Genomic DNA, 10,181 nt, shown 5'->3' on the forward strand with positions numbered 1-10,181 from the left:
TAAATAAATAGGTTTTTGCCTCCACCGTCCTCCTCCAGGCCTCATCATAACGCAGGCCCAACAGGAGCCCATTCTCTATTCCGTCAATGCTAAAAGACACACGTGGCTTCTTAACTGACTTGCTGCCAGCTTATGCAGCTCACTGTTGCCTTACCTGAGAGCAAATGCTAATATTCTATTAGAGTCTAATCAGGGGGTCTATGGAGAGCTGGATGGGTCCCTGGAGCGCAGACTTGCCAGATGTCAGCCCGCCAGAAAAACAGCTCGCCTGCCAACGTGCCCGTCTCTATTTAAATACACACTCAAACATGCCTCGGTCTTTGCATGCGGGCAAGGCTTTGAAGCAAAACCTTTGGTTCGAAGTTGTGGTTAGATATGAGGAGGAGAAGGAAAAAAGGGGAGCATTTTGAATGTCATGTACACAGCACAGTTGCTGTTTTGGGGCTGCAGGGCTAACTGGCTGGCTGGGTTTGAGCGCTGAGCAAGCGTTTCAGCACCATGGACAGATACCTGAGAGGCTCCACAGCCACACATTAGCATTTCTGAAACCTGTCCTCCACGTTTACACTGATTATTTACAGCACCTCGAATACATTAGCATGGGATTATATGGATGTTATATTTTTATTTCAATTTGATTAAAGCAACACATATAAGAGTAAGCAAAGCGATTCTGCTGTAGCTGGAACACAAAAAAATGAACATTTTAATCAACAGCCAGGCTTCAGATTGCTTTATATTTGGAGAGCCATAAAAATATCTGTATGCATGTCCAAGCTGTCACTTCATAAAGAATTTCTACGATGGGTTTTTCAATAAATATTCCAACGTGCACATGCCTTAATTGATCAAAATGCGTCACATCCTTAATATTTATCCAACAAAACGCCTTTGTTAAAATGCATCCCCACTCCTTCATCTAAAACATGCTGAACCGCCATCTTCGTGACAAATTAAGAGTATCAAAACGACCCTTATTAACGAGACAGCTCTGATGGTTCATCAATTAAAAGATGCTCCTGGTGAGTGCTTCTAATTTCCCCTAAATGAGCCATTCACTTAATACGTTAATAAGAGCGAATTATTAAATTACACATCGAATTATGAAAACCAGATAATTATGAAGAGCGAGTTAAGTAGTCATTAGCTATCCCTGTTAATTACCGCTGGTCAGGGAGGGCTGCCGAGTGAGTGTCTCATCGGGATTTGAAATTAACTTTATGCAGTGCTGCTGTTTGACAAGCGATCTGCGCACAGACAGACAGACACAGACAGACAGACGGACAGAAGCAGACTGCTGCCTGCTTTCACTTTCACATATTGGGAGAAAATCGATCCAGATTCTTTGATAGCGAATCAATGAAGCACTAGCACTGAAAGAAAAAAAAATAACACGTACACAGAGAGCGAATAGGCCTCTGTACAATGCAGAAAATCGAAGCTTTTTTTTTTTTTTTTAAATATAAGCTATAATAAATATGTGAGCCAAACTATTTACCTTAAAGCCACAGACACATACTGCTGCATGTATACATGTGCTCCATACATTGGAACAGAAAGACACTGTGGGAGCTCTGTACAAAACGAAAAGGGCAGCGCCGTTTCCTTTTGTTATAATTACGCCCTCTGTTTTATTTTTCTCTTTCCCCTGAACATTTCCCCCCTTTCACAGGGATACTGATGAAATTTTAATGAAGCCAGGGACTGTCGGAGCTCCGCCTGGGGACCTGAGAGTAGAATATTTTAACTGTACATTTACGCCAAGTGTCTGCCTTCAAAGACGCGCCTGCTCTCGAATTAGACGAACTGTAAACCATAAAGCCAACGCGCAGCTCACCATACACAGCCCCTATTTATCATCTGTTGGCTCCAAAATATTGTGCAACACCATCAGACGGGCTGCTGCAAAGTGAAGCGGCAATCGCCATTTGATATTGTCGCCAATCAGTTGTTGTTGATGCAATATTAATCAGCCATCAATAGTCATTAGTTTGTTAAGTGTTTTCCAGAAAGTAATCGATGGAGCCGCGTTGGATGGCTAGAAGGAGGTTGGTGGGATACTTTTTGATCTAGGATGGCATGCAAAGGAGGGAAAGCCATGTGTCTGCCAATGAAATAGCTTCATCTCTCTCTCCCTCACTTGCTCTCGCGCTGTTTCTCTCACATACTCACACGCGCACACACGCACGCACGTGGAAGCCACGCGCGCTTATAAACAGATGAAGGGGATGCCAGGGATGGCCACAGTTTTTACATATCACCCATTTGACCGGCGAATAACTTATGAAGTGAAATAATTAATTCAAGCTCCAGTCGTATGGTTTTGTTGAGAATAAAGCTGAAGTTAATGTTAAAAAAAAAAAAAAGCTTTAGTATTTTTGTAGAAACTGGATTTAAAAGTAAAAGTATGAATCTGACAATGGGAAATATTTCCTACTTTGTTATTTAAAAACATAATAATAATTTAAATATATTAAGCCTGTGGGTTAGAATTATTTTACAACAAGTCTGGAATGTTTAAGTCAGAGCCTGAAAATGTGTTGCAATCGCTGGATGCTTTCCAGACATGCGTACTAAAGATTTGGTCCTTTATTAAAAATGCATGTGACTGATGCACACGTTGCCTTTAGTTTATCGGTTTATTGTCGCGTTTCAGGTTTAGAGAAAAGGACAATTTTTAATATTTTGGTGTAATGGTTGTTATGAACGGAATGGCAAGTATTTATTGAGGGAAAAAAAGAAAAGAAAAAGGAAAATTGTATTTCCCAAAATTTCAATATTTTTATTTCGAATTACAAAAAATACAAACAAACAAAAAAAACATGATTTGCATTTCTCCCTGTTCATTTTACCTCCGACTTTACAGCCTTCATAAGTAAAATAGCTCAGGGGCGTGATTAGAGGTGGGTGCAGAGAGGCCACAGTCACCCCTGACATGTGGCTGCCACCAAAATAATGATTTGGATGCTAAACCAAGTTTCTACCTTTTCCCCAGAGACCCTTTGTATCTCTTTTATTCATTTGTTATTAAAGGAAACCACAAATTCAGTTAATTTTATTATGACCCAGCATTATAATTCTTGGCCTTCTAGATTTTTTCCCCATCCATACAGTTGATGATATTGTTTGAGAATTTTATTTTATTCACCATGTATCAAAATTAATAGTTAAATGTTTTTGCTGGAGGGAAATACTGTCGACACTCAAGATAGATTGCAAAATACAATTTAGAGATACAATTTATCAAGGATAGGTATTCAGTTTATTAATTTTTACATCAGTGGGGCTTATATACAATAATAATAATAAACAATTTAGCATTAAGTCCATTTAGTTGTTATCAAATTATAGCACAAATCTGCATAAATTTATCTATTGCTACTATGAAAAATTTAATGTGAATTGTGTGAAAAATCATGAATCTCCTGCAATGCTTTTTCTTACACCTAGGAGGTGTAAAGAACATCATATGAGGAGTTTGTAGAGCTTCACGTAGAAAAGACATGAAACTTCTTTAAAATACACTGTATATGCGTAGATTTATGCACGTTTGCCTTACCTGGTCAAATTAAAAATATATACTCATATGAGCGTTCCGAAACTCTGAGATTAATAACCACATTGGTGTTTGGAGATAATAGTCATCAGTTCAGCTATGAGTCATTTTTTTTTTTTTTTTTTACACACTCTCTACTCAAACTCTGATGCTATTTATTGTTGAATCTGATGACTTTCCTCAGCAACAGTGAATTCAAGTCATCTCTGTTTTAATGATTTATGAGTCTTCACCTTTTTTAATGATCAGTTGAACAGATTTCAGTTATTTTTCTCAGTCATTAAAAGTCAGAAACAGTGTCTTTCAGCAGGTTTACGTAACCGATTCATACTTCAATTAGATCATTCAGGATGGATCAGTGAAAATAATAGATACTTTCCATACATTCTGAGGCCGTACATTTAACATATGATACAGTTGAAGCTTTTTTTTTTTTTTTTTAATGAATTCATTTATTTTTTTATTTTTATTTGCCTAATCAAGCTCTGTTTGCATCAGCGTAACATCAATCTTAAAACACTATACTTCACAATGAGCAAGAAAAACTAATACTAAATGTTGATGATTGCTTCATTCAAGCCCTCATGTCAGTCCCCTTCCACTCTGTGTGAAGTGGATTAGTGCTGGTTCATCTGTTAACATTACATGGACATACACCAGGACCCCAGACATGAGAATGGTGCTCCTTAATCTGTGGGTTCTTTATTATCTGTATAAATATATAAGCTATTAAATTAATGCATTCATCATTTAATTCAGTCACACCATTTGTATTCACTTACATATTATGACCTAATGTGCAAATTAATGGCATCAAAGTGCCTTCAGCTATCAAATATTTAACACCATCGGATGGGTATACATGTTTATGAACAGCCAGGTCTCCTCCTGCGTTCCCTTTTCACCTGATCCTCTGTTTGCAACCATCTCTACACGTCGACTGTTCAACTGGTTCGCTCTCAGAGGCTATTTTGGTGTTCCGAATGAGTAAGTTGTAGACCTCGTAGAGATTGGACCTTAATGAGAAGGTGGTAGAGCTGTCTACTGGATGTGTGTTCATTGGGCTTTGACAGCCGTACTCTGTTGCAGATCTATTAATCATACCCACAAGGAGTGCTGGTCTCTCTCTCTCTCTCTCTCTCTCTCTCTCTCTCTCTTTCTCTCTCTCCCTCACACACACTCACTCACTCTCTCAGTTTTCAGTTTATACAGAACAGAATCATTTACATAAAGTCCTTAAGGCAAATAACTGTTGGGGGCTCTAATTTATATCTGATCGAAAATTAGCCGTCATTATGCGCACCATTAGCTGCGTCTTTAATGTGCTTCTAAGCACCATTTGTCAAGCAGCTTGTTAATATCCTTCAAGTCTTTAAAGTTGAGAGCTCATTAAAGACTGCTGTGCCTGCTCTTGATGCTATTTCATAAAATTCTGTGGGAAGGGACAGAACATTTTAAAGTTTTTTTTTTTTTTCATTGACATTGCCAACAAAAGACAACCTACTACAGAACTATTCTGCTGAATCTACTATTAAACATTTAAGGTCAAAATATCTATTTTTGTGAATAAAATAACGCCGACGAGCATTTGTTTACAATGTCATCATGCCAGTCCAAGCATCCATAAAATGTGTATTAAGAAAACTAATTTTCTTTAGACAGTCTTTAGAAGGAAAACAAACTGTATGGAAATCCACACATCAGATTGCATATAAACGGTGTGGTGAGAAAAGTCCTTCTCTCTCTCTCTCTCTCTCTCTCTATATATATATATATATATATATATGTATGTATGCCCACAGCCCATAACAGGAGACCCTCACAGGCCCAATCTTTGCCTATGGGTAATGGGAGTTATGCTGCTTTATTATTGGTTAAAACTCCAGTGTCCTTAGCCTTTTTTTTTTCCCTGCCGTATAACAGATTCCTCCAGGCTAAAGCAATAAAGAGAGTAATTAGAATGCTAAAGACAGATGTAAATAAAGGGAATGAGACAGTGGTGAGGGATGAGGCGTCTAGGTCACACACTCTCATCAAAAACCCAGTTGGTAGCAAATGACACAACATTCAGTGCCAGAGGCCTGGGGCTACGACTGCAAACCAGAGGACATAATGGACTAAATTATGGCCTCAGTGGCTATGCATCTAAAAGCACCAATAAGGACACACACACACACACACACACACACACACACACATATGAACATGCACACACAAACCCCTAGCACAGCTCTACTGTATGTCCACATGAATTCTATCTAAAAAATTACGTAACACTTGCACATTATACAGTATCATATCCAAACAATAAGCCTGGATGAAGCTGTGTGTTTCCGTAATCACACTCCTATAGATAAGGTGTTAATTGACTGTCTTATTAATAGACCCCACTGATGGACTATCATTCTGAAGCTCCTGTCAAGCAAAAGAAGAATACATTAATGAATTAATCAGGTTTTTTTCTGACATAATTTAACACTGTAAATTTATTTTAAAGACAAAACTGATCAGATGAACTTATGTCGGATAAATAAGAGGAGGAGGTGCATCAGAGGATGTGGAGGCAGACCCAAGCAAACATCAAGACTAAACACTATACACTGGAGATTACATGCATGGCAAGGGGGTTGGGCTAATTAAAATATTTGCAATATTAAAAATACATTAACTACGAGAATGGCATCATATTTAACAGCATATGATATTCATAAATCTGTCAACTTTTTGGGGAGGAGATAAATTATTATTGTTTTTCTTTTTTTTATATACAAAAGGAAATCCTGTGGTTGTGCTATTCAGATGGGTATAATCAGCATAAATGTGGATATTTTGAACACAGTTTTACTTGTTATAAACAAAAGCATAATTAAGATTTGTATGATTATACTGAACTTCTTTCCACTGTGAGAGTTTTCATCTACATACTTTTATGGTGTTGTTAAGTTTCATCATATATATGTTTGGTTTAAAGCTCAAGCTGTAAAGACATCCAATCCTGAAAAAAAAAAAGAAAGAAAAGAAATGTGAAAAATACAGTTTTGCATGAAGTAACCCTTCAAGATTATTTTTATATAATGTGTAATTTGTATATAAATGTTAAACATGTGACATTTTTGCTCCTTATGGTGTTATGGGTTTGTAAATGTTGATAAAATGCACAAAAAGCTTTTAATCAATTATTACAGAGAACCTTTGCATCAACTATCAACTATCTTTCAGGAAAAAATATATCTAAACCTTAAATAAAAAATCTACCATGCTGTCTCCTTAAAATCATATTTTCCCTCTGCAGTCTTTCCTAGTCATGTATCGCTGCTCCATTGGTGAGTAAAACCGTAATTGCTGTATTTCTGACAGCACTTGAAGGCAGCCTTTAATGGCTTCATCCTGGGCACAGATTGTTAGCTGTCAATCATGGTGGAAAAAGTCATCAGAGGACTTTTCACTGAGACTCCCATTTAAGGACAGCCACGAATAAAACATGGACTTCACACAAAGATGGAGTAAGTATTAACACATATATTTCCTTCAGCAGCACCTTCTGGTTCTTTTTCTTCTACCAGTATCTTCCAGAAAAGCTTCTTTGACCATCAATCCTGCATTTCTGGCAGTGTGTCAATCACTGTAATAGAAAACAGACGTGTGTAGCATTTTTTATTACCTCCGACAAAAGTTACATGACTTGCCATGCAAATACTCTGCAGGAAATAACGTCTCAGCAAAGCAAGTTGATGCCACTCACTATATTAGATTACTCTGCTGTTGAAATGTGTGCTTCTGAGGTGCCTTTGCAAAAGGTTGATTACTTTGGATATATTTCACCTGCCGCTCTGGGCTATTATTGCTTGAGATACTGACTACAGTCAGAACCCTGATGGAGCGATCCTGAATGGGCAACGTCCCTGGTAAAACCATATAAAGTGATTCAATACGAACATAAAGAAATGTTAACGATCATCAAAGACCTTTGTGTTGGATGGCTTTCCTTACAGTTACTCTCTGTTTCTCACTCTCTGCTGTCCTTTTTATTTCCTCTCATACTTTCTTTGTAGCAAAAAGTGCAGATTGCAAGAACATTTTGCTAAAAATAACACGTCTTGTGCAGGTTTAAAGAATCAGAATCATCCAATCAAAATAACCTTGTTGCTGAAAATTACAAAATATATACCATCAGTGCGTGTCTTTTATATTTCTGATGTTTACAGTGATGAGATGCCTGTGTATGTTGGTGGCTGTGTTGTGAAATGTGGCAGACAGACATATTTTCTGACCTCTATATAAGCAGCGTGGAAGGACCTCAACAGCTGTAAACAACACCGCAATCAGTGTCCCATCTGCTCCCATGTCCCACTTGTGTGGATGCCTTTTTGCCATTTCTTTCACCCTCTGCCAAGTGGCTGCCTCAGGACATCTAACCCAGAGAAAAGAGCTCATTTACCCAAGGAGGAAAGAAGCAAACTAGATTTCTGAGTGTGTTTGCTGACAGGAAAAACTTGGTTGTGACAGCATTTAAAAGAGTTACACAGGTTGCAGCTGCAATATACGACATTTTCAAAAAAAAACCCTCATAAAAGCTGCACTGAAATGCAACGACTGGGATGAACAATTACTAATGCTGTCATGAAAAGCCTCAGTGATCAAATGAAATCTTGCAGCTAACCAGCCGGGCAAGCAGCAATTACATGTTGATTTAACCCCTGTTAACCCCTGTGGAGGCTAATGATGCTTCACAGGGATTAGATGAAGTGGGTGGTTGAGCTACACCCACTCCAAAGGTAAGTACTGTGACCTGTATGAGAAACAAGAGGCCCAGTTACTCAATAAACCTACACTGAGACCATCTGCAACTACAAGACAAGACTATAAATGTGTGGGTTTGTTATTTGTCGCTCATGTAGGCCAACTGTTACATTCTACTCAGTTCCTCACACAGCCGTTATTAATAACTCTTTATAGGGCACTCATAGAAATACTCTGAAATAAAAAAAAAAAAAAAAAAATCAACCTTAGTGTGTTATTGGGGGACATAACAAGAATGTATTACTTTTAGGAAATTTAGCAAAAAAAAAAAATTATTATGTAAAAAAATCAAGGTCAGCAAAGTTACCATATTTGGTTCCTTACCCATAAATGGCAGAAAAAAAAAATCCAAGCCATATACAGGGTGGGGAAGCAAAATTTACAATGAACATTTAGTTGTTTTTTCTCAGCAGGCACTACGTCAATTGTTTTGAAACCAAACATATATTGATGTCATAATCATACCTAACACTATTATCCGTACCTTTTCAGAAACTTTTGCCCATATGAGTAATCAGGAAAGCAAACGTCAAAGAGTGCGTGATTTGCTGAATGCACTCGTCACACCAAAGGAGATTTAAAAAATAGTTGGAGTGTCCATAAAGACTGTTTATAATGGAAAGAAGAGAATGACTATGAGCAAAACTATTATGAGAAAGTCTGGAAGATACTATTAAAGAAGAATGGGAGAAGTTGTCACCCGAGTATTTGAGGAACATTTGCGCAAGTTTCAGGAAGCGTGTGAAGGCAGTTATTGAGAAAGAAGGAGGACACATAGAATAAAAACATTTTCTATGATATAAATTTTCTTGTGGCAAATAAATTCGCATGACTTTCAATAAACTAATTGGTCATACACTGTCTTTCAATCCCTGCCTCAAAATATTGTAAATTTTGCTTCCCCACCCTGTATATAAAAAATACAAGAAAAGTAAATGTAAGGCGAAAGGAGAATGCATTTTAGAACATTAGAACATTACAACGTCATAAGTGCTGATCCAGACCCCTGTCCACATCCACCTTATCCCTTTGAACGTCATTCCTTACATTAGTACCATTACTGCATGGTGCCTAACAAAGCAGGTCCACTCACTGTTCATGCAGAGGTGGACCTTACAGACCCTGGAGACCACATTGGACCTGAGGTTGTTGCCTTACTGTAACTGTTGCTGTCATTAGTCACTTTTCCATTGATCCTCAAATTGTGCGAATGTAACTTGCACATACAAATGCACCTAATGGAAAAATTATTATTTTGCCAAAACTCTTGTTTTCGATTAAAAGTTTTTGCACTGGAAAGAGGTGGTTTTTCAGGTGTAGTGCAAATCATATATCAAGCACCTTTTTCCACAACTAGAGTCACGTGAATTAAAAAAAAAACAAAAAAAAAACAGATGTTGACAGACGTTACGACAAGCGAAGAAGAAAAGTTTTAAACGAAACATTGCTCAGTATGTGTGGACACACCAGAAAAAAAACTGAATAATTTTTTAATTTAGTTCGGGATAGAGGGGTAATAGATAATAATAATGAATATATCTGTAAATCAACACCATATTTACATTCATTGCCATGTTTATGGAATGACTTCTTGTGTCATCTCGTGATAATAAATTAAATCAATACATTTGTGATTTTATGGAAAAACCGACATTATGACTTCTGTTTTTTTGACATTTAGTAAATCTCGGTACAGTTTTGCGCATATGTCCAATGGAAAAATGACTACTGTCTTGTAATGCTACGGAAATGACCAGAAATAGTCCCTTGCCTGATAAAGTATTAACTACTGGTCTCTTTGGTGTAGTTTTTATCTGAACCAAGC

This window comes from Sphaeramia orbicularis, chromosome 1 (genome assembly GCF_902148855.1).
Source record: "Sphaeramia orbicularis chromosome 1, fSphaOr1.1, whole genome shotgun sequence".
Lineage (NCBI taxonomy): Eukaryota > Metazoa > Chordata > Actinopteri > Kurtiformes > Apogonidae > Sphaeramia > Sphaeramia orbicularis.